This window comes from Balearica regulorum, chromosome 4, assembly GCF_011004875.1.
Source record: "Balearica regulorum gibbericeps isolate bBalReg1 chromosome 4, bBalReg1.pri, whole genome shotgun sequence".
Lineage (NCBI taxonomy): Eukaryota > Metazoa > Chordata > Aves > Gruiformes > Gruidae > Balearica > Balearica regulorum.
The window spans coordinates 6,227,174-6,251,538 of record NC_046187.1 but is presented as its reverse complement, the minus strand read 5'-3'; the positions used below and the strand labels follow the sequence as shown (position 1 = coordinate 6,251,538).

The window sequence follows — 24,365 nt, the reverse complement described above, 5'->3', positions numbered from 1 at the left end:
AGACTTTGTAAGAAGGAAGTTATTTTCTAAGTGCTAATTTTAATTGCAGAGTTCATTTCTGAGTTCTGAGCAGTTGGGTAAACTGTTAAACAGTGTTTCTAAATCACAGAAAACAAGTATATTTTGAGTAGTTTATTATTAGCAGATATATAATGTGTAAAATCAACCTTGGGAAACACTCGTGGAAATATTTTGGCAAATATGTAAGTTGAATAACAAAAAAGGCAGGCTTCTGAAAGAAGTGGGATGTAACCATAAGCTTTGCATTTTGAATGTCTGATTTAAACTTTTTGCCCAGTATGTTACTGTAAATCCTTTCCTAGCACACTAATACATGTTATTTGTTGTACTGAAGTACTCATGTTGCTTTCACAAAAACTCACTACAAATTTCAGATGATTTAGTTGCACTGAAGAAGTATTTTGTTTGTGTGTTCAAGTAAACCCAAACTAAAGCCATAAATAACCACTTCAAATACTTTTTCTTACATCTTTGTGTGCTATCATTTTGTATTTTTCCATATACTGATTAGGAGCCCATTTTCACCCATGTTGTAAGTCATAGTATTTGCGGGAAGCTGGATTGTGAAATATTTCTGTCATTTTATAATATAAAAAGAGATCTGAAATCTTTTTACATCTAAATGAACAGAATTTGCTTGGTAAGCAGAGTCCTACTTACTATATGTTGCCTTTTAAGCAGATACCGGGATGCTTAAAGTCTGCCATGAGGAACTTTAGCTGTTAGTTCAATGCTGCAAAGTTGCTGTGCTTTATTTAGATGAGATACCTCATTCCTCAGAGTCTGAGCCCTGTATGTATTCAAAGGTACGGATGTTAGTGATAGGAGCAGTATTAAGTATTTTTTTTTCTGGCATGATCGCACAGCTCAAGTGGCTGAATAGAAATGAACGAGATTATTTCCTTACTGCTGTTTGTTTCTAAATTCAGATTAAAGGGCCATCCAATAAACCCACAAAATCAGTGAGGTTGTATAGGTTTCACTAGACACCTGATCTGGTAGCCAGATTATTAGTGGTGATGATATGCAACATGGAGAGATCCCTGTTTGAATTGCAGATTCAGTTTGATTCCTGATTTGGTTTGGAAAGCTGACAGCTTACAAGCAGGAAAAAATGTCTTAGTGAAACATTTCATAGGAAAGGTGGTAGGACATAGTGCCTTACTATGCCATTTTGTCAGCTTATAATAAGATATAATGCACACTGAAAATGTTGGTTGTTTTTTTTTTTCATTGAAAACCAAATGTTTATTGGACAGCAGGCAAAGACCACACAGGCATGGTAAAGGCTAAATTTGCAACCAGGCCAGTCTTTCTCAGACGTTGTATCTTGTGTGATTACAATGCTAGGAACATTGATACAAACACCTCTCTTCAAGGAATAGTCTCCACCTCTGTTGCATTAACCCACATTAAATCCACCTTACCTTACTATTTATTTCCACCTTTTCCTCTGGTTTTATTTTGGAGGAAAAAGTACAACTCACTGGATAAGTGGATAAGTGTAATGTTGGCAATCGCTATCGTGACAAAATTAGCCATTATTTTAAAAGGTGACTGAGACCATCTACTTTTTTTAGAAGAAACAAACTCTGAAGACGTGGCCTTTGTTTTCACATCTTTGATTCACAAGAATTTCAGGATAGCTTCTTATTTGCATTGGTTTAACGGAGCGTAGACTCATAGCCTAATTGCTTACTATCAGCTCCATTTGGAATCACTGGTATTTGTGCTACAAGTGAGAAGACTGGAACATTAGTATTTGTATCCAGTTCCATCACAGTGGGCAAGCAATTGAATTTAAGCATTTTCCAGCTTAGCTGGATTCTGATAGCTTCTCAAAAGAGGTGATGGGGTTGAATTTCACACTTAAACAGGCCATTCTGCACCTGAGTAATACAGCAGTTCAGATATTGATCAGAGAAGGACTTCCTTGAGTAGTTTAGTTTTCACTGTGTTATTTATTCAGCATTTTGCTTCTCTTGGTAATGATACATTAATCCATTTTACTTGATTCTCATTCACTACCATGGTTTTGTTATGTTTTCATTTGCAGACTTTGCAAGAGAATGGTAATACTTAAAATCACTTTGATACTCTTCAAGAAAATGTTGATGTTGCCTAGCCCTTGAGAAACAGAATTGAAATCTGGAAATAGACATATTACTCAACAAATCATTCATTTAGGTTAACATGTACTAATCTTGTATGCTATATAAACAGTGGAATTTTACTGTAAGTGGGTTGCTTAGTAGAGCAGTCAAAATGAAAACTAGTTTTGTGAAACATGGCAGTCATTTTCATTTTACAATGAAACAGTTTTTCATTAAACTCTTCAGTTACTCTCAACAACCTTGGAAGGATTTGTATTGTTTTTAGGACCCATCTAAACTATGTTACTCTCCATCAATTACAAAAATGTCAACTTGGGCATATGCTGAGATTTGTGCTTGAGGCTAGAGTGGGAAAAATTCCTGTCCCGGCTCTCCTGGTGAACCATCATGTGCCTCGATCTGTCAGCCTGGTGGCAAAGTGGCCTTTGGCCTCACTCCTCTTGACAGAAGTGAATGACTGAGTGTTTGGGTTGGTGAGGACTTGCAGTCCTGTTGCTTAGCAAATCACAGCAGTAGCTTTTTTTGCAAAAGAAGTTTTATAACAGCTTCGATGAAATAATATTTTCAAAGGAGTCACATTTTCGACACTAAAGCAGAACATTCAACAGTGTTATCAGTCATTTGCATTAGGTTTTCTTGCACTAATACATGTTCCATCAGAAACATTTCCAGAAGTGCTAATTATACCTTTATTGCTGGGGAGGCAGGTACGGTGGATTTTTGTTCTGATGCTGGTCCTGTTCAAGATTAGTACACAGAGGAATTGATGGTGAACTTCAGGAGGAGCTGGATGCGATTCCAGGGGAACCAAGTTGGGTTGGGGGGGCTGGAAATCAGCTATCTCCTTTGCTTTATGCCTCCTCCTTTGCACAAAGTCTGCTTTGTGGATTATTGTGCATGCATGTGTGCTCAAAAGAGTAAAGAATCTCTTACACAAAATAAGGAGGCATAAGCTCGCAGCACTGGAAATCTGAAGCAGGCTACATGGAAAAGAAGGTCAATATAATAGGTTAATGAGATAGAAGTTGAGCAATTGCTACGTTTCTGTATGGTGAAAGGCAGAGTTACAATTGTAATCAAGTAGTAGAGATACTTTGAGTGTTTGAAACCAGAAAGAGAAAGGAATGAGTGTTTTGCACGGCAGCGTGAATAAATGAGTAAATAAATCACAGGCACTTAGGCTAAAGCAGGAATTGTCAGAAAGAAGAGCCTAATGATCTATTGTGCCCACATAGAAGCATTTCTTCGTTTGAGATAAATGTTCTGTAGGCTGAAATGCTTGAATTGGATTATCTTACCGAACTGAGCCATGAGGGAAAATCACATTTGAGGACTGAAGGAAAAAAACAAACTGCATCAGAATCTCAGCATCTTGACAGCAAGCTTCCAGCAACCGCGTTTTATGGCCTCATAAAAAATAAATAAAAAAATTGATCTTCTCTTTTCATGGTAGCCTTAACTGTAATGTGCCTTTGCTGGTTAGCTGCAAGTCCTGCTCTCCAGTGCCTCCAGCATACCCATTTACACATGTATGCACCACATCGTGTATACAATATTTCTGTTAAGAAGATTATTTGGGAAGAAAGGCTCCGCATAGATGTAATAATATCATTTATAATTTGTTTGTATGAGAGCCTCTGAGGCTTTGAAAGAGATACAGTTCCACGCAGGTGGGAGGATAGGTAATTGTGGCAAGCAATGCAGCCGACAGAAATAAAGCATGAACAGTACATCTTGCATAGCATCTTGATGCAGTGAGGTGCAGGGTGTTCTAGCCCTGATCCAGAGAAGCACTTAAGCTCTTTATCTGAAGCACAGCTGTAAGCACACTTGTCCCTTACTTATTAGAAGGAAGGTGTCACAGCTTGCACGGCTAAAATTTAGGAATGTAGTTGCCTAATATATGTGCTAAAGTAATTTTATTCCAAAAAAAGGGACCTGGAGCTGTCAGCTAATCGTCCAAATTCCAGCTTAAAGCAAATTGGTTGTAACTTCTGCTTCATCTACTTGCTGGATGTTTGTTCGATCATCTTTCGTAGGCTGGATTTCTGAGTAAACCTCAAAATATTCTTGCTGTTTCCACCCATACTTAGCCTTCACATAATCTCCTGGGGTTTATTATTCTTCTGAAAGAAGTTTTTTGCACCAGAGACCTGCCAAAAGTTCTGATCCTGTGGACAGTGCTGCATTCAGCGCTTCCCAGCTCTTGGCAATCCTTTTGGGAAAGTGGGAAGTATTTGCAAGGCTGGATACTAGACAAGCAACAAAGTTGGGGGGAAAGAAATTACACCCCTTCTTTTTTTCCTACTGCTGCTACCTATTTCACTCTGTAGTCTTCCAAGGAGCTACTGAGATGGCCGAACTGCTGTCCTGCCACTGTGTGAGTGCAATTAATTAATCTGCAGCTTTGAGTCTCAGCACAATAGCTAAATACTGAGAGGTCTGCTGTGTCCACATCCTGCAATTTCTCTGTCTCCAGACAAACAATGTTCATGGTTTTTATTGATTCAAGCGAAAACAGTTGCTGAGTTAAGTGTCATGTTAAGCCAAAATTGCTACAGCTAGAGTTGAAAGCTCTGAACATATAAAACCAATGTCTGGATTAAGATTTTAGTGGTGTTTAAGATTTTCTAACCTTTTAGAAGCATCTTCAAATTATCTTAAAAAGTAACAAATGTTCACGTTTAAGTAGAAACTTTAGTTTGCTTTCATGTAGAGTAGGCAAAAATATTTTTTTTTTTAAAATATTTTTTTTTAAAAGCACTTTCTCATATCCTGGTCTTAAATATTACTTGGCAGACAGGTTAAATACTAGCTTGATACAAGAACTCAGTTCAGTGTTGTGCCACCCTTCTCACAGTCCACAGTTCTATTAGTCTTGAACGCGAGATCATGCTGCTGCTGGTGTACTGGTAGAAGAAGTATCTATGGAGTGCTCGGATAAAGTGGTCTGGGTTTCTGCTGCCTATGAGTTGAATCTGCCCAGCTTTGCAGCTCTAACAAACCAGTATCATCCCCATTCCCAGATTCTCCAAAGCACCATCATGACTCAGAGTAATAACTGAATGAATACGTATGTTTGGTTACAAACGTGCAAAGAAAATCTTAGTGTGTGTGCGCAGCATCACCAGCTATAACCGTGTTAGAACAGCTTGTCTTGATGCAATTACAGGAAAGGTGGTACCAGCCCCAGGGTAAGCGGGATAAATAATAAATGATCGAGTTAAACCATTAAATTAGAACAGCTCTTCTCAATTATTTCTCCTGCTTATTCAGCTTCCAAGTATCTGTTACAAACCAGAAATTAATCTTGACCGCCTGGTTACTTGAAACACTGAAAGTCATAATCTTTTCCAGGCAAGTCTTTTTATTGTTCTGTATGGACGACCTCTTTTGAGACCAATTAATCTTGATACGAAAATGTTTCTTTTAAATCAGGAGATACATTTTAGAAAATTTATGCATATGCCTCTTCTGAATAATTCTGTTGCCATTGTTCTGTAACTGCTTCTTTATATGAGGAGTAAGGATTGGGGAGGAATTCTTGCATATCTGCTTATGTAGGTTTTCTGTTATACTTTCCTGCTCAGACTATAAGAAACAGCCTGCATTATTTAGTTATCGGATTAAGCAAAACATTTTAACAGTAAGAGATGATGAACTATTTATCTTTTGTACAGCTTTAAGAAATTTCAGAATTCGGTTTTGGTCATAAAACCTACAAATAACCCCCAAAACAATGTATATTTTTGTTGATTCAGCTGGTTTTAAATACAATTTCACATTTACAGTTGTTTCTTAAAACACAGTCATCGTTAAAAGTTAAAAGCATGGTTTAGAAGTACCTGCTATCGTGTACAACAGCCACTCACAAGGCATTGTATCACTACTGTCTCTTGCACAAGAGCAGACTGTCTCTCACAGAGCTTCTCATCAATGTTCTGTGTGTATCAAGTGTTAATTAATCTTGCCATATTTCACAAAGATCCTATTTCTCAATTTGTCGTGAATCAATGCTGATAAGGAAACCGTGTTTTGCAATTCCTCACTAATAATGCAAGAGAAATGTGAAAGTGCTAATCATTGTGCCTGAGAGAATAGAGCCGAGTGATATGTGAGCACTGGAGAATGGTGGATGCTGGTCTTTCCTTCTTCTGCCAGATGTTTTCTACAGTATTGATGAAGATACCAGAATGAAGTTTTGCTACTTCAAGAAAAGGTGAATGATCATTTTCCCAAATTGCTTCAAATTGTTTATTGAGCATTATTACGAGGTATTATTCTTCATGTGGAATGGTAACCCAATACATAGTTATTTCCTTAGCTCAAATTTGCTATGATGCTATACTTACGTTAAGAATTTGGGAGGCTTTATGAAGTAGAATTTATGCTTTTTTTTTAATGCATTTCTTCAGGAAGTAACAAACTTTCTATAGCTCTGACAAAATTTGCAATATATGCAGCAGTGCTTATGTTCATTCTGTGAAATTTCAGTTCCGATGCTTATAAATCCGTGGAGGCATTGGGGATGTGACTTGAGGCGAGATGAATCCTGTGGGCAAGCGGACAGATGGTACCCAAAAAGTGCAAGTAGGGTTTTCCCTGAGGATAGCAGCAAGCTGACATCCCTCCACCGCCTTCACCTCATCTGCTCTCCTGCAGCCTCAGTGCACTGGTGGTCTTCGGGGGGCAGAGAGAAGTAGAGGGAGATTAGATGCAATAGTTTGAAAGTGTGAAATATGTCTGTTTTTTTTTTTTTTTCCTGATTGGTGCCGCTGTCCCGAGGGGAGCAGTGAGCCATTGCTGTGATAGCACTCCTCAGTAACCTGTCTGTTAAGTCTGGAGGCTCGTGCACTGAGCAGAGCGTTTCCGAAAGCGGGTGCGGGAGCCACCAGGTCATGCCAGATCTAACCCTGGGGGTGTGTCCCTTGGCCCTAAGGGCAGTTGGCTCTGTTGCCTGACCAGCAGCCAGATGTTAGCGATACAGTATGCCAAAGGGCATCTGGTATTTTTAAAGTATGTTTTTGATGACAGAGATGTGGTGGGTCCATCACAATTATATCATTCATCAAATCTGAGTCAAGTGGCAAAAAATCTGAGTAACTTTTCTATTCCCATGGCAATATCTCACAAGCATTTTCACTCCTGACCAAGGGGACGGTTCTCAAATGTCTTCAAGTAGAGAGACATTTTCTGATACTGACAAAGTTCAGAGCTGGTTGGACTATGCTGGTGGACGCATGTGAAATGCGGGGTGGGGACGTACGGAGGATGGATGCTGCCTGCGAGTACCGCAATGAAAACCATTTCAGTTTGGATGGGAGGCTCGGTTTTGAAGCTAGTCACACCAGTGAGCTTCTCTTGGTGGCGATGGGTGGTCTTGGAGCATTACTGCTGTAACAGGGGACGTGTGCCCAAGGAGCACAGCCAACGCGCCCCAGCTCGGACCACGGGCCCAGCAGTTGCAGCCGCTGAGGTGGGCACGGGGTGGCCACGGTGCCCCCCGCGCCCCGGTGCCCTCCTGCTGCCCGGTGCTGCCCCGTCCTGCCCTGCCCGGGCAAGGAGGTGCCGCAGAGGCGGGGGTTGAAGGCAGACTGGCTGCGCGGGAGTCCGGCCGCTGCCTTTCCACCCGGTGCCCCTCTCCGCCCGCCGGCCGCCCTGCTTCAGAGGAGGAGGCTCCAGGCGGCCAGAGGAGCGGCGGCTCGGTTGCCACCGGCACCGGCATCAGCACCGGGCGGTCCGCGAGGAGCCGAGCCGTGCCGCGGGCGGCATGGAGTGGGAGCTCAACCTACTCCTCTACCTGGCGCTCTTCCTCCTCCTGTTGTTGCTGCTGCTGCTGCTGCTCTGCCTGCTCCTCCGGCAGCTGCGGGGCTCGGCGGGCAGCGCCCCCGGCGCCCCCCCGCGCCGCCGCCCGCCGCCGCGGCAGCCCTGGGGTGCGTGCCGGGAGCTGTAAGCCGCCCGTCCCCGCCGCCTCGGGCCAGCCTGCAGGTGAGTCCGCCGCCTCTCCAGGAGGCGAGAGGCGGGGGGGGGGACGGGGGGCCGCCCCCGGGAGCTGCCTCCGGTTCACCGCATCCCCTGGGAAGGCACCGGCCGGGCGCGCTCCGCGGCTCCTGCTCTGCCCGCTTCCCCGGCTGAAGCGCTCCCCTCCCGGACCGCCCTCTGGTCCTCCGCTCTCTCTGAAGTGGCTATGCTCGCAACGCAAAATTCAGGGGAAATTCGAAGGTGAGCTCACCCTGCAGCTTTTACTCTGTTAGAAAGTATTATAAAACTCTCCTTGGGCCCTCTTTGCGGAAGAGATTATGTTGACTTTACTTTGGCATACTGAGATTTGAATTTGACCCAATTAGAGCCTTTTTAAATTTAGCGTTTTCCAACAAAGAAGATGACACTCACCTTTTAAAATGACTTCTTTTTTACTTTAACCATATCTAACCCGGTTTTATGCCTTTTATTCCACAGGAGTTACTCCTTCATGTGACTAAAATGTTAAGTAGGCTTCACTCCCTGTAGGTGGGGACAAGAGCTGGCAACATCCCCTGGCTGACCTCTCCCCATCCCTGATGTCCCTAGGGACCGCTTTGGCCTCAGCACAGCAGCTGCAGTACCCCACGCACTGCCTGGGGCCAGTGTCCACACGGTGTGGCCAAGGTGCCCTGGGGCATGATGCACCCTCTCACTGGTTGTCCCCACCCTGTCCTGAGCATCAGGGCCGGGCATGGAGGAAGCCACTCGGTCTGCTGGGCCTTTAGGAAGCTTGTGCTTGAGGCAGACCTTTGGTTACACTCACAGCATCATTTTTGATAGCTCTCTTGTACCATAGTGGCTTTCAGAGCGAGAGCTCAAGCAAGTGTGAGTTCTGTGGTTGTGTATGACCTGCACCCTGACACAAGTTTTGATTCAGTTATTTATTTACGAGAGCCTCTCACAATTCCCACATTTATCAGTACAAAAATCTATGAGAGGAGGATTTGGGAATGACTTTTGATGGCTCAAATGGCTTGTAGATACCTGCTGGGTCTGTGAGGCAAAGGGAAACTGCTTGGTAATGCACTATGTTAGGCTTGAGGTTACTGAGCCATTGGGGTGGCAACTGGCAGACGCCAAAGTGAACCATCTTGCACTTATGTAGGGCAAAGAGGTAAAGCTCTCCACTGAGTTTCTGCACAATGGCGAAGGGTGGACACTGATTTATCCTTATAGGAAGGATGCATGGAGAAGTTAAGGATACATGCTAACAGCTGTGCAGTAAGCTTGGCAAAAGGAAAATATTTTAGAAGTACTACAGAGCTGGTGTTCTTGTTTAAATCTATGGGGTTTGGGGTTTTTTTACATCACATTAAATGGCAGCTGTTGGAGGTGGTCTGGCTGGTGAAGAACAGGCAGCCAGGTCTTCAACATTGCTGTGGGGTGTATTTTACAGGGCAGAAGGCTTCTAATTCAAACAAGTGCCTCTTGGTACATGGTCTGCCTTATTCACACCTGCTGTGCATTTCTTTGTTGCAAGGCAGCATGCTGCAAGGATGAGGCCACAGTCCCCATACGATATTCCAGCTCCCCAGCCCTTGTTGCAGTGAATCTGAGCTGTCCTCTTCTACTCACTGCTGGGTAACTTGGCACGGGGGGAAAGAACCTGTTGAGCGTGCAGGGGTAACATTAAAACCAAGTGGGAGAGGCCCTTTTCCAGAGGGTGTTGGCATTGCTCTGGCTCTTCTTCCATCTGGCTGGCCCTGGTTTTACATTGCAAGCTTTTGAAATTGTTGCATGCTCTGTGCTTTATGTCAGTCTCTTATTTGCATCATTATAGACCCCATCATCACCTATACAGACTGTCCCAACATGCAGTCCTGCTTGCCAAGGGCTTTGTGAGTCATAGGACATTTTATTTGAGCTACTAGTACGAGAGGCTTGGAGCTGATGCCATCCTGCCTTACACACCTCAGGCTATAAGGATTTGCTGTCTGTAGCCGGCTGGTAGGAGCTGGTGAGATCAGGACTGTGGCCTCCACTGCCCATCGCAGCCCTTCTGTGGTTCTTGGACCCTGGGGCCATAACTAGGCCACACAGGCAGGAACGGCAGCGCTCCTCCATGCCCAGTGTGTGCTCCTGCACCGGGAGGATTTCAGCACACAGGGTGACAAGGACAAATTCAGCTCGGTTGAAGGAAACTGTATCTGTCAAATTTTCACAGAGCCGCTACGCGGGCAAGGGCCAGAGCCTCAATTGTCTCTAGTCCTGCCATGCCTCCTCCTAGTGCCTGGTGCCCCAGTTGCCTTTCTGCACTCTTGGGTGGGCTTTTTCAAACTCATGGGAAAATGATGAGAAAACAGTACTGTGTGGGTTTTCCTGACTGTGACCAGTCAACCTTGTGTCTGTACGGTTTTCTTGTTCTTCCTCTGTGAAAGTGGTAGGGGTGATGTTGGCCTCATGTCAGTGATTAGAAAGAAGAGTGACTAATGATTTTGCTCAATTAATATAAGTAGCCATAAAACTGTAAAGGATGTTCTGTATCAGCACAAAGAGATTACCTTTATACCCAGCTGACTTTGCAGATAAGTAGCCCTTGTGAACAGTTGGGGCACTTTTAAGAACTTGTTTTGCAGAAGCACTTCATACTTACTGTATTGCATGAAATAGAGATAATCTGATTTTTGTAATGACTCTTCACAGGCATGACTGACAGGGCACAGGCTGAGTTACCTTTATTTGGAAAATGGAAACTAGTAGATGATTTTCCTCTGATATATATGCAATGCAATAGAAAAGTTTGGGGGGATTACTCAGTTAAACATTTAGAAGTTGGAGGATTATCAGGTTTTTGTTTTCACACTAGTGTTGCCTCTCCAATGTCCTAATTTTTCACAAATAGGAATAAATTCCCCAAACTTCCAATGCAAGCAAGATGAGCGCTCCTTGAAAGTAATCTCCATATTTCAATGTTGTCACCCACAGTGTAATTTGGAAGGACAACCAGGGGAGTCGTTTGTCATCACACATACAGGGGACATCAAACGAGTACCATTCAAAGGAATTTCCATTTCTCAATATGGTTTTTAGGGCACAGCTGTGGAGGCAACACCTTCCCCTCCGGTAGTAAAGTCACAGTGCAGAAAGGTGAATGTAGGTCAACCTCTTCTGCACTGGTGTTGTATCTGATTGTTTTTCCAAATGAAGATTGATGCTGCCAATAGCCCCTTGTCCTTTTGCTCAGAGAGGAGGATAGGCCACCCCTTGCACAAAGAACGCCTGTCCCAATGTCCAGAGCTCTTCTGGGAAGTTTCTAAACTCCCAGTGTCCAACTTCACAAAGCAGATGTGCATTGTTTTGTTTAATCAGTGATGAGAGTCAGTAGTAAGCCGAAGGCTCTGAAAGATTAGGCAGATGAATCATCTTGGGAAGACATAAACAAATAAACTGCAGGGTGAGAGAAATACAAGATGTGATCATTAGTAGTAAATTAATCCTGAGTTTGCAAACCAACAAAAGTCTCCTGTGTGTTGCTGAACTGCATAGGCATAGATATCCTGTCCTAGGAGGGGGTAAGGTCTCCTTTCTGTTCAGCCCTAACATGCTCGGCGCTGTCGGGATACCTCATTACTAGACTGTTGTTGACAACTGGAGGGAATTCAGATAAGAGCAATGAAAAGCCTGGGAATTTATGGGAAATGGGGAATTTAGAAAGAAAGAAGAAAGTAGTTAAATATTTATGCTTTTCTTAGCTGGCAGCTATAGGAGAATGCTATCACCTGCAAATACTTGAAAGATATATACACTGAGGAAGAGGACTTATTTAGCATAATCCATAACTAGGCATAACACAGACTACAGATAGGGACTAGTAAAACTAATAGCAGGAAGAAGTACTTGACGACAAGGTATGTTAGGTCAAGAAATAATCTCCCAAGGAAAACCCACAAAGCTCAATGTATATTGAAAACTAGACAGTACACTGGAGGGAATAAAGCTGTACTATTATGAAGAGGCACCGACTATGTAATCACCTCTTCTCCCATCTCTAGATTAAAACACACAAAGGCTCAGTGGGCCAAAATTGTTTCTGGTGAGGCCTGAAGAATTATTCCAGAAATGTCCTACTTTGGGCATTTGGAAATATTCCAAAACAACTACAACCACCTATTTCTTTTTCTGGTGGTTAGTCTGGTATGAGTATTTTCATACTCGTTGCACAGCTCTACTCACAGCCACGGCTGTGCAAGACCTACTCAGTAGCTTTAATTTCTCTGCATTACCAAGAAACTATTATTTTGCTTCCGTTCAGTAGTTGTTGCATCTCTCAAATTTGACTTTGAAAATCCACTTCTGTGCATCAGAGCTATCAAAACTCTGACAGTCATTTAAGTCTTGTTTTGAGGTACCTTGGTGGGACTGCAGCCAAATGGGATTTCTGTTCAGGCATGCTGGCATGTCTGAGCTGAGCCACCCGCTCCTGTGGCCTGTGTCACACTCAGAAGACTTGGTGCTGGTTTAGGAGTCCCAGCTCCTGGACTCAGGTGGGTGGATACAAATTTGTTTCCATTTTCAGAAAGGTCTCTAGATCCCATGATGCAGCCAGGGCAGCTGACCCAAACTGAGCAAAGGGATATTCCATACCATATCACATATGCTCAGCAATAAAAGCTAAGAGAAAGGAGGGGAATTCATTATTTGCACTATTTATCTTCTGGACCATGCGCTATGTGTACTGAAGCTCTGCTTCCCAGGAAGTGGCTGAATACTGCCTGCTGATGGAAAGTAGAGAATAAATCTTTAGTTTTCCTTTGCTTCCATGCATGGCCTTTTTCTTTATTAAATTGCCTTTATCTTGACCCACGTGGTTTTCTTCCATCTTATTCCTCCGCTGAGGAGGGGAGTGATAGAATGGCTTGGTGGGGGCACCTGGCATCCAGCCTTCATACAGATTAATGTTATTTCTTTATCAGTGTTATCAAGATGTCAGAATTTAATAATCAGTGTGCCTAATAATATACTATAAGTCCTAATTTTACAATTGGTATAGTACCAATATTTGTAGAAACTTTGAAAGCATGTCAGCTATATCAAAACTTTTGCACTTTTTGTAATCTGTTACACCCAGATTAAAAAAAAAAAAAAAGAAGAAAAAGACAAAGACAAATATAATGCAAAAAATTATTTCCATGGCTTGGCTGCAATATCTGCATATTGACCAAAGCAGCACAGAATGACCTAGAGTTTTTTTCCTTATCTTCTTATCCTACCAAGTACTGTAGAAAAAAATTACCCATTGCTTCTGACCTTAATGCTATCTCCTTTTAATAGTGTTTTGGGTACCCAGTTAATGATTCAAAAAAGCAATTTGGATTGTCTAAGGAACTTTGTAGCAGCTGATGTGAGACAAGTGATTATTAGAAACAGCATGATGGATGTAAACTTACAACCAGACCTGTAGCCTACACACGCATGCTGCTGTTTCTCCCACGTGTGATTAGCAGGAGAGATTTTCAGCAATACCAGGACAGGAGGTGAAAAGGAGCCATAGAGAATTGTTTACCTAAAGCTCAGCAGAGTCTGTGAGCTGCACTGTAGCCGGTCATTTGTTCATGCCTTATTAAAATTTATGCTGCATTAAGGAGACTGTCAAGAGACAACTCTTTGTCTTAACGAATGGTAATGAAGTTTTCAGAGGTATCTGTTCTTTCGCAAAAGATCATCTATCTTTGGTGGAACAGGTTTTGCTGGAGCCTTGATTGATTGCCGAAGACAAGTTTAGCTATTCTGCTTGGCGAGAAAGGATCTCTGGCATATACTTTTCCTCTTTTGTTTTCTCTTTCATTGGGGTGATTGATGTACTCAAGCCGCTCATTTCTACATGACGTGAATGCCATGTAACATCAGACGTGTGATGAAAACTCAATATTCCCATGCTGGAGTTGATAAAAGCCTCCCAAACCCAGCTCGGACCTTCATATTATGACAGTGTCACTGGCTTGCTCACTCTTTGGGATAGCTGAGGGCTGCTTCTGAGAGCCCTGAGGGATACTGCCAGCCAGAGGGAGCCATGTGGGGAGTGAAGAGTGGGCAGGAGGTGGAGTGGAGCAGGATGAAATGCAGGTGTTGTCAGTAGAGAGAGGAACTGGCTTGTTTACTTGCAGGGGAGTGTGAAAAGGAAGAGTTTAAGAAGAGTGGGACAGGCACCTGGGTGGGTTTACCTGCAGAGAGGTGAGGGCTGTGAAGAGGTGTCCCAGGTCTTGCTGATGACCTGGACAGTAGTGATGCCCTCTGGAGTGCCTTGGTGGGTGTCTGTCAAGAGAAGCAGGTAAGGATGCAGGGAGATGGAGTGGCCCAGGGCAGAGGAGGTCCAGGAAAAGCAGATGGCATATATATGTATTTTGCTATTCTTGGTTTCTAATGTGTAGAAAAGAGTAGAGGCCCTGTATGGTGAGGTACATTTATCAAGGGAAGGGAAATGTGTTTGTGGTTTGTTTTGGTTTTTTTGTCTTCTTCAGCCAAATAATTTCCAGAAAACTAGTGAGAGTTTACAAAGCATTGGATCATGAGACCTCTCGTGTTCCTTTGCCAAATTGGGGCATGAAACAGACCCTGGGGCTGCACAGGAGACTTCGCTGCCTTCAATTTCACCTCTGGACCCTCACAAGAGGAATCAGCCACCTTATGCCAGGCATGGGAAGGGAGACCCTTGACACCCCTGTATCTAGCAATCCTGTATCTTGGGGTCTAGCTGGACCCTGAGCCAGCATGTGGGGAGATAAGCAGGGGTCTGTTAACACCCTTCCCAGCACTTCTATATGGGTTTCGGTGTCTGCATAGAGGTTTGTCTGTCTGCAAGCACAACTTAGCACCCTCCTGCCAGAGGGAGGTGTGTCTCTTCTTAGGGCGAGGTGCCCTCTTTTACTTTGAAACTGAAGAAAAAAGAGAGTATATTTTTATGGTCTTTTCATAAGGCTCTAATGAAATGATCTCATTAAGAGTAACTTATGGTAATTTATCAGTAGTTGAAGTGATGTAAACCACTTCTGTGGTAAAATGCACATTTTAGTTAAAATAGAAGTCTTTACATTTTGTAACTCTGATTTATGGAAGTCTGCTTTAACTGACCTGTCTGCGTCTGTTGCCCTGACTCAGATATGAAATCCTTTGAGACTCTTCAGCTGCCAGAAGATTACGGACATTTAGCAGAGAAATTAAAGGTCTGCAATACATTATTGTGCAAAGAATAAGCATGGAGGAAAAGACGATTCATCACTGCTCTGTACCAGCCCTATAGTCACATAACTCATTCAAACTCAGCTGAATTCAGTCACCTTGTACACAGCTAAAAAAGCTGGGAGAGAAATGTGCCGCACCTGGTCTGTGTGCGTACTGCTTGTCCTCTCCTGGGGCTGTGTTTGGCAAAACCCTGCTACCCTAATCCCTCAGATGGGGAGACTGAGGCATAAACTGGCTGTGAGCATGCGGAAAGTCAGAGTTAGTGGCAGTGATAGAACACAAGCCTCTGGTGGGGATCACTAGTAGGAAGCTTGTGTGCCTCCTAAAAACTGAGCGTGGGCTGAAGTGATCCACCTGCCTCGAGCCCCTTGGTGGCTGAAGCCGAAATATTGGCTCCATGGAGCTGAAGCTGAATGGACTTACATCTATGCATTCATGCACTGTTATCTGGTGCTTAAATGCTGCTCAGAAACCCAAAAGACTGCCAGAAGGGGCTTTATAATGCCACATAAACAAAGCTTGCAATTTGGCCTTCAGCTTGGGGAAAATGCCGCATTTTTTCCCCTTGTCTTGTTGCTGAAAGGCAGGTGAAACCACCTGGGGGGAAAGGAGTGTTTGCTGTGATGCCGTGCGGGTGGCTGGTTGCTAGGAGATGCATTGAGGAAACTTGCTTAAGGAACCCACAAAAGTCCCCCCACTTTGAGAGCAAGTTGGTGGCTTTTACTGGTGGCGCTAAGCCTCCAAACAAATTTCCTTTTTGACCTCCCTTTTCTGTTGCCAGCACCGTAAGTAATGGCAGGCCCCATGGAAAACCCAAAGATGACAACATTTTAGAAAGTAAAAGACCTCAAGCATCAACAAATGCTTGTGACCGAGCAGAGCTGTTTGATGTGAGAAGATGTGTAACAAACTAAGCTGTTTGCTTGTCTCAGCCTGTGGCTCTGAGAAACAAAATATTACCTGGGAGCTTTTGTAGAAACACTTCAACTTTTTAAAGTAAATGCATTATCCTGGAGCTGTGCAAAGGTAATTTAAAGAAAAAATAAATTTTAAATAGTCTTTTTTCTTAAATCTGGTATCTCTAGTTTAGTCCTGTCCTTTGAGCATAGTCAGTGACTGACTGGAATTCTCATTCACCATTTGAAAGCTGTTTGCTTGTTGACTTTTACGAATATCAAATTAAAAAAGGTTTGCTTGATCAAAATCTGCCTTGACTTTACAGGCAGTTTACTGTTGTGAAAATCCTTTTCCTTTCAGCTTTCCTTTGAAGGAACTTATTTGAATGCTAAAAAGTACTGAAACTCTATTCAGTGCTAGTGCAGAGGGAGAAATTAAATGCTTTTATGAATTGTGATGGTTTTGGTTGCAATCAATGCTGAAATAACCTGACTGATCTACAGGTTTTACTGTTTTCTCCTTATCTATTCATCACTACCATTAAGATTTGCTAGTATGCAGCTTCTCAGGCATGAAATCTATTTCCTCAATGTGTAACACATAATCCAAACTTAATGCAAAGTCTTATTAAGGACTGATGACAAAACAATCAAAAACCTCAGGACCTTTTATTTTTTTTATCCGTTGACCCTACTGTATCTGTATTGGGCCTATTTCCAGCTCAGAAATTAGCTTTCCTGTGTTAAAGACAAACTCTTGGCATGAGATTACCTATCAGTATGGAGCATTTTACTTGCAGAAACCTGCTCACGGTTTCATACTGAAAAGAGCAGCGCTAGTGTGGGATCTGCCAACAACTGCTGGGAATGCTGAGTAAACAAAGGTATTCTGGGATCAAATGCTAGTATGTGTAGGGGATAGCCTAGATAAACAAAGCCTTTCTTTCTCCCAAACACCAGGGCTCTCTGCTTTAACTTATTATAAATACCAGCAAAACCATGGTATTTTGAAGTGCGAATCCATAATTCAGATGCAGCGGGATGGCATCATGTAAACCTTTTGACTGTTTTTAAGGGAGAAAGGGAAGCAAAGAGGAGGTGTGCGATAAAAGAAAAACCCATCAAGTGGAATGCCTGCCTGATCACTTGGTGGTATTTCTTTGAATTATCTAGAAAGGGAAATTGTTGCATGAACTCCCGGAATAAAATTTTACTGTGTGTCAGGATTTTGGAGGACTCTTACGTGCTGTCACTGTTATACCTCTACTTTGTTACAGTCTTCATGGAAGAGAGTTTGAAGAGACATCGTCCCTTCTCCGTGCTGCAATTCCTGCACAGTGCCACTAGATGTCCCATTTTCCATAAGGTTTATGCTGCTTTCAAAATCACTGGTATTATTTTGTGTTTGAAATATGGGAAGGGATTTCAGCAAGTCAGCATTTACATTATTCATGTTTTCACTTCCCCTTTGACTATTACCATAGCTATTTTTGAAGAATTTGCTGCTAAGAGTGGTTTGAGTAGAATTCCTACAGTGGCTGAGACTGGGAATGCGAGTCTGACAAAATGCAGGCATCCTTCTCTGTATTCAGCAGAATAATCTGTGATAACCTGGTTTTAAATTGCCGTATAGCAGCGCTGCAATACTGAGATATACACCTTAATGAAATCCTTGTACAAAACCCAAGCCCTTGGCTCTCTAGCTACTAACAGTGGGAGGTATTGGGCATAAAGTACTTTTTTGTAGACTCCTTTGATTTAAAAATAATTTTGAGGCAAAGCTATGCATGAATTGTACTGTGTGTCACATCTGCGTGCAGGTCTGAGCAGAGAGTTTGTGCCTCTGTGCAGCAGTATATGAATTATACTGTGAAATGCCACCAGTGCACATTCAATGGTGACATTGACCACTGTCTTTATGCAGATTGTATACACTAGGGCTCCAAAACTAGGCAGGCACAACCAATATGGGTTTCTGGCCTCTAGATCCCAAAGGACTGTTTCTTGATCCTCTTGCTTTAAGCCCCTGGAAGCTTGTCGTGAGACCCCTTTGCAATGAGTGCTGAAGCTGTCTCTGCAGTTCTGACCCACAGAGCCACAATAAAACCTGCTATGGTAATTCTTGATGCAACTTCCAAGGTGTGCTGCTTGCCCTTAATGACTGTGCCGATGGAGGCTGGTGTTGCTATGAAGTTTGCGTGTTTACTGGTTTCCTCCTGTGGTCAGAGGCACAGCGGCTGCTACCCGTTTCTGGGATGTATGGCTGCTTTCCTTGCTCAGCTCAGCCTCGCTGCATTGCCTCCTATTGCAGCAGTTCAGCCTGGTGAGCACTCACAACAGAGAAAGGGAATTCCTAATTAGTCATAAATATTTATTTATTTTGGCTGAAGGGAAAAAAGGCAATTTATGTCTGCAGCTGTTTTCAGCAAATAATATAACACCAGGAAGGAAATAAGTTGAATATTAAAAGAATAAAATGCATCTGCTCACGTTTGGCAGTTTGGCTGCGAAGTTTAAACATACTGATTCACCTAGTGCCATTGCACAGATGTGAATGCACCATCTTTTTCCACAGCTCACAGCCTGCTGCTGTAAATCCTGCCTCTGCCAGTGGCACCACAAGGCCTGAGGGTTTTAAAAGAGTGCTGGAGGGATCAGGGCAGGAATTCCTCCCCTTTTCCTCAGTCTTACCAGTCCGGAGCTGGGAGTTGTGCAGCTGTATAAGAGCAAGATTTTCCATGTTTACAAAAGCTGTGTGTCAAAACTTAAGTGCTTTCTAACCTCAGTTTCACTGATCTGCTGGATCATCTGGGTATTTCTCTTTTCTCATTCTGGAAAGATGATTTGGCTGGCTCAGTTGTGACATCTCATTCCTTCTTAGCTCCACGCATGTATCTGGGTGTTTGCTTTTTGAGCAATGACCTCCAGACCTGAAATGTAACAGCAGTTTTATTTGTAGAGTTTTTGATTACCTGGGACATGGGTAAGCAGTGGTGTTGCAGGCAACCTACGAAAAGTCATTCAAACCACTGATTGGAAATAGATGCAACAAAATTAAGAGCTCAAAATATACAAGGAGGAGGCAGAGAATGGCATTTAACGTAAGGCAGCCTGTGGTTGCCCTTGCAAATGTGCTTACCCTGTTGCATCCAAATGCCAAAAACTAGTCTGGTTTTTGGTCTGGTAATGGATCAGGATACGTGGCAGTGGCTACATGCACGCTGTGAAAACAATGCTAATCTATAGTTTAGGATTTAGTGTTTGTTAGTTCTTGTGTAGCATCAAGGTGGTATTATGAAGAATAAATATGATTTTAACTACATCACTCCTGGGAAAAGAGACTTGGGGTTTCATTTAGTCTAATAGTGGATCTTGAAAAGGACTGTCAGCCCCTGACTTTCAATTCATCCTTCTACTCTGGAAAAATTAGCATTACACTGTCAATAAGATCAAGAAAACCAGGTCTGCCCTTAAGAATACTTTACCTGAATAATAGCTAAATATATGTTCTTGCTGGGGTGTGTGGGGGGAACTCCTTTAAGTAAACAGAACTGCAGTTTGTATCAGGATGTAATTTGTTACTGTGTTCCTGGACCCTAACCTGTCTCTAGTTTACCTAAAGCTCTGCTGTGATTACTGCTACTAGAAGTTGTTGGTGTGCTGTATTGTTTTATGCTTGAAAACTCAAATTAAGATAACAAAAACTCCACCAAAAGTCTCTGAGATGCAGAGGCACTGGGGTTTTTTAGAGGAATGTTACCACAGGCATTTCTCCCAAACTAATAGTTCAGACAAACAGCTAGTTTAGGAAGAGCAGAAGTATTCTGCCATACAGCTAGCTCTTAAAAACATGATGAAAGGGAGGAGTTTAAACTGCTGGTAATGTGGACTACACATACAAATTTATCATAAGTCCATTATATTTGCTGCCTTGCTTTGCTAAAACTTAGACTCCTTGAATCATATCATCACCTGGAAATCTCACCTTTCATTAAAACAAATAAACCTCATCCCCAACCTAGAACGTGTTCCTATAGAGAAAGGCGTTGACAATATGATCCAGAGAGGATTATGAAAGAAATGCATATCACACTAATTGAAACCTAGCCTTATTTTTGAACAGTAGGGCCAGCGATCCATGGAAGAAAAAAACCCCTTGTGCCTGGCAATGATCAAGGTGGGAACAGGAGAGTGCTAAGAAATGCTATTTAAAAGTGTCTTTTAATTTTTTCTTGAGGCAAGGGTTGAGGCTTAGACTGCATCAGGCCCTTCAACCTTATATGAGAGCGGGTGAGTGAAGGTTTAAGGAATTTTGTCCTATACAGGACTACACCCAAAGTCTCACGTTTGCATGGCTTTGTACACGCATAAACCTTTGGAGTGACTTGCTCACCTTTTAAAGTTTCAAAATTGAGTAAAGAAATGGAGCACTTTTAATCTAGAGGGTCTGCATCTGGGTGTAGATTTGCAATGACTTATCAGGAGCAAATAAAACTGATTTTACTTATGTGCTGGCAGTTTAGGTAGATTTGTCCTACTTCAGCTGTCAAAACGTATTGCAGAAACCTGGAACGGGGCTTTAGAGGTCTTGAGCAAAGTGCAAAAAATGTTTCTTGTGTTTCCAGGAGCACTAAACATTCCATGTCAGGGGAATATATGAAAAGTTATGGAAAGAAAGAATGGGAGTAAGTTAAGTTCCAGACAAATTATTAAAGCTCTGTAAGACAGTAGTGCCTCCTGATAAAACTGTTGAGTTATGTAGGTGGTGGTGTTGGCTGCACAGAGTTTGCAATCGAAGCACTCTGTAGTTCAGGGTTTTGATGAATAGTGGCTTGGAAGATTGAGATCAATGTGTTTTAGAAACTTAATGAAAGTCTGAGAAAACAAGTCAATGTAGGGGTTTTTTTTGTTTTTACTTCAAGACATATTTCATCTTAAACTAAAATTTTGTGGGCCTAATTCTGCTCTTATGGGAGTCAAGGCTTGTGCTGTTTCAGGTGAGAACAGCTGTGCAGAGTGCAAAGGTGGGAGGGTGCTTCTTATCCCGGTAGCTTTAGAATAATTTATGGATTCTTTTCTTCTTCATCAGTGAATATGTAAACCAAGGAGGCAGTTTTCAGTGACACTGAGGCCCTTTGGCAAAGTAAAGAGAGAAAGAACAGAGCAGTGCAAAGTCGGTAGCTTGTGACTTGAAACCTGGGTTCAGTTACCAGCTATGACCTTGGGGGAAACCACTAAGCCTCAGCTTACCTTTATTCTCCATTTGAAAATGAAGATAATAGTGTTTCGGCATCTCAAGACTCTCGTGGGGATGCTAATGGTAGGTCCCGTGATGAGAAAGAGATCTTGTTACAGGACCTCAGTTAGAAGTATTTGGGAATAATAAATGCAAAGGCCAAACTTGTTTAGTGATATTATGTCAGTTCATTTCAGCTAAATTGATTCTTATTTTTCCTCCCCACAGAGAGGGAGACAACTGCACATGGATGATTTTTATTTTCTTCCCTCAGACTTTTCAAATTTCCATTAACCTAACAGAACTGAATTATTTTTCTCTCTGCTCCTCTTTCCTAAGTAGAACTAATGGCCTAACTGGTTAAGGGAAATAGCTTTTTGAACTTGCGTTGGTTGCTCTTGATAGTTATTTAGTGCAATCTCAAAGGTTTGAGATGGCTCTTAAACTCTTCACACAATGCTTCAAGTTCCTGGATGGGGGACAAAACAAGTGTTCTGCTATTATTGATGGGCTGTGCCCTCATACACTGTCACTGTGTGGAAGTGTGTAGAGTACAAAGCCTAAGTGATCTGCTCAAGATAAACTGTAGTGCAGAACAGCTGGAAATACAGAAATATAACCTAAGCACCTAGCTCCTTTCTCTCCCTTTGCCCCAGAGGAGGAGTGCATATCACTAGTCATCAGGGATGGAAATTCTGTTTCTCAGGAAGAATTAGGCAGCGTGGAGATCAAGCCCTGCCTTAGCGTAGTGCTGCAGAGCTGTCCTGGGAATCAAGATTAGCATCCGGAGCCTGAACCAAGTACTGGAATCTGGCTCAAGTGATTTATCTCTGCTTGAATTGAGATTATTGCATTGAGGACATCCTTGTGATGTGTCTTACTCTAAAGACAATTTCATAGAAACCTGCACCTCCTCTGACTAACAGAAAATAAAATATTTTTCCGGTAAGATGAATTCAGCTGCCTGATGCTTTAACGGGTATGAATGCTCTTAGCTCGTATTAACTTTTTCAGATTGTACTGGTGTCCCAAGAGAAATCAAGAATCTGACAGAGCACTGCTGTAATGGGTTGTGGATTAGAAGTAATGAATCACTTGCAGGAAGTTGTCTTTGCTGGAATATAAACTGATATTTAGTCTCCAAAGCAAGTCTCAAAGTGCTTAAAAAAAAAATAAAATCTTCTACTTTGTACTCCTAGCCTGTCCTGATGCCACCACATGCAGCATGGAAAGGCTTTTATAAATTTTCTGTCAGTATTAAAATCTGAACATTTAACCCTGTCTGTAAACCAGTATCACCCTCCCCTGCTCTCCCTTTTTTTAATGGCATTACTGCTATTAGTGTTCACCGTGTACCTGCCACCCAAGGTGCTAGAGTGAAGCACAAAGCTCTCTTCATTTGTGCTAATAGCTGAACTGTTTTCCCTCTGCTCTTACACAAGGACAGCAACGAGGCACTGAGAAATTGCCATCCACTGGCGCCCAGTCTGGAACAGAACAGATTTCTTCTCTGTGAGTATTAATCAAAGCATGAACTTGAAATTGCTCTTCCCCCCCCCCCCCTTTGCTTCTGAGTTGTGGTTCATCAAGCAGTTTTGACTGTTTCACTTCCAAAGAGATATTAATGTGTGGAAAAGCATTTAAGATTGATCTTCAGTTATAATTTCATAAGGAGACTGTCTGCTCCATGAAGTTTCCCAAGCTTGTAAATCTCCCTTGGTAAGCCTATTGCACTTCAGTGCCTCTACAATAGGCTCTTTAAATATTTTGCAATGTGATTTTTTTTTTTTTAAGAGAGAATATTGTAACTAGGACACTGTCCTTGGCCTTTCTATATCATTTGAAAAGGGCTCTAATGTGATTACTTTGCTCCAGCTCTGTTAGATAAATTGAAGGACCTTTCCCTTTTCAGCAGCCATTGGATACACAGCAGAAGCAAACTTTCATTTAATATGGGCCTTGCTCTTTTTTTTCTTTTCTGTGGTGCACTTAAAGGTAGCTATGTAGTGTCATGTAATAGCTCAGAAATATTATTGGTAGCAAAATAATGTATGGTGCTTCTGGGCAGGAGATGAGGACACCCACTGGAAGACTGTCTTAATAGAGCAAACCATCCATCTTTCTATTTATTTTTAAAAAATTGAAGTTATTGGGCTTTCTGTGATCTAGCAGCCTGCTCTTGACAGCAACTGCAAGAGGGCATGCTTTTGAAATGAACTGCTTTTGTGCTAACTTTTCATCCTCTACATTGTTGCACTAAAAGGCATCTGCATGTTTTTCCAGAAGCAACCAGATTTTGAAAACATTTTCCAGCCCCTTATTAGAAACCCCATATCAAGTTAATTATTTCACATATCTGAAGATTCTTGTATGCCAGTCTTTGCTTCCTTTCTACAACTGTAACGACTGTTGTGTAACTGTGGCGTGATGGCAATTTTGGACTTTAATGCTGTGGTCAGTGTTCAAGGAAAATTTGCTTGCTTATTTATTTTAAATAAATATGCCTAGACCTACTTGCATGTCTGAATTTCAGACAGAAGTGAGAAGGTTTACTGAGATCATGCTTCTTTGGGTAGCATGTGCATACTAGTTTTGGCCTATGTAACATGCAATGCTGCCTGCAAGCTCTTGAACCTAGGCCAAGAGGTGCAGGTTATACTGAGGTTTTGGATTTTTTTTTTTTTAAAGGAAAACAATATACAGAGCAATAACTTTGAAGAATAAAAGGTGGATTTTGGAAGACTTCTTTGGAAGGCAACAAAACCCATGTTCTCCCAAAAGTAGAGAAGTGTTTGGCAAATGAAGACAGTCCACATGATAGTCTTCCTTTCTTCTCTCCTGTCACCTCCTCTGCAGGAAGATGCTGTGAAGTCTCCTAAAGTGGGGCTTCTGAGG

General features: G+C 42.4%; 1 protein-coding gene and 1 long non-coding RNA gene across 4 annotated transcripts in view; both read right to left on the bottom strand.

Moving 5' to 3' along the window:
• EXOSC9 (exosome component 9) overlaps positions 1–24,365 on the bottom strand; it is a 260,026-nt gene that overhangs the window by 6,604 nt on the left and 229,057 nt on the right. The window lies entirely within an intron of this gene.
• LOC142601647 (uncharacterized) overlaps positions 1–24,365 on the bottom strand; it is a 195,592-nt gene that overhangs the window by 67,884 nt on the left and 103,343 nt on the right. The window lies entirely within an intron of this gene.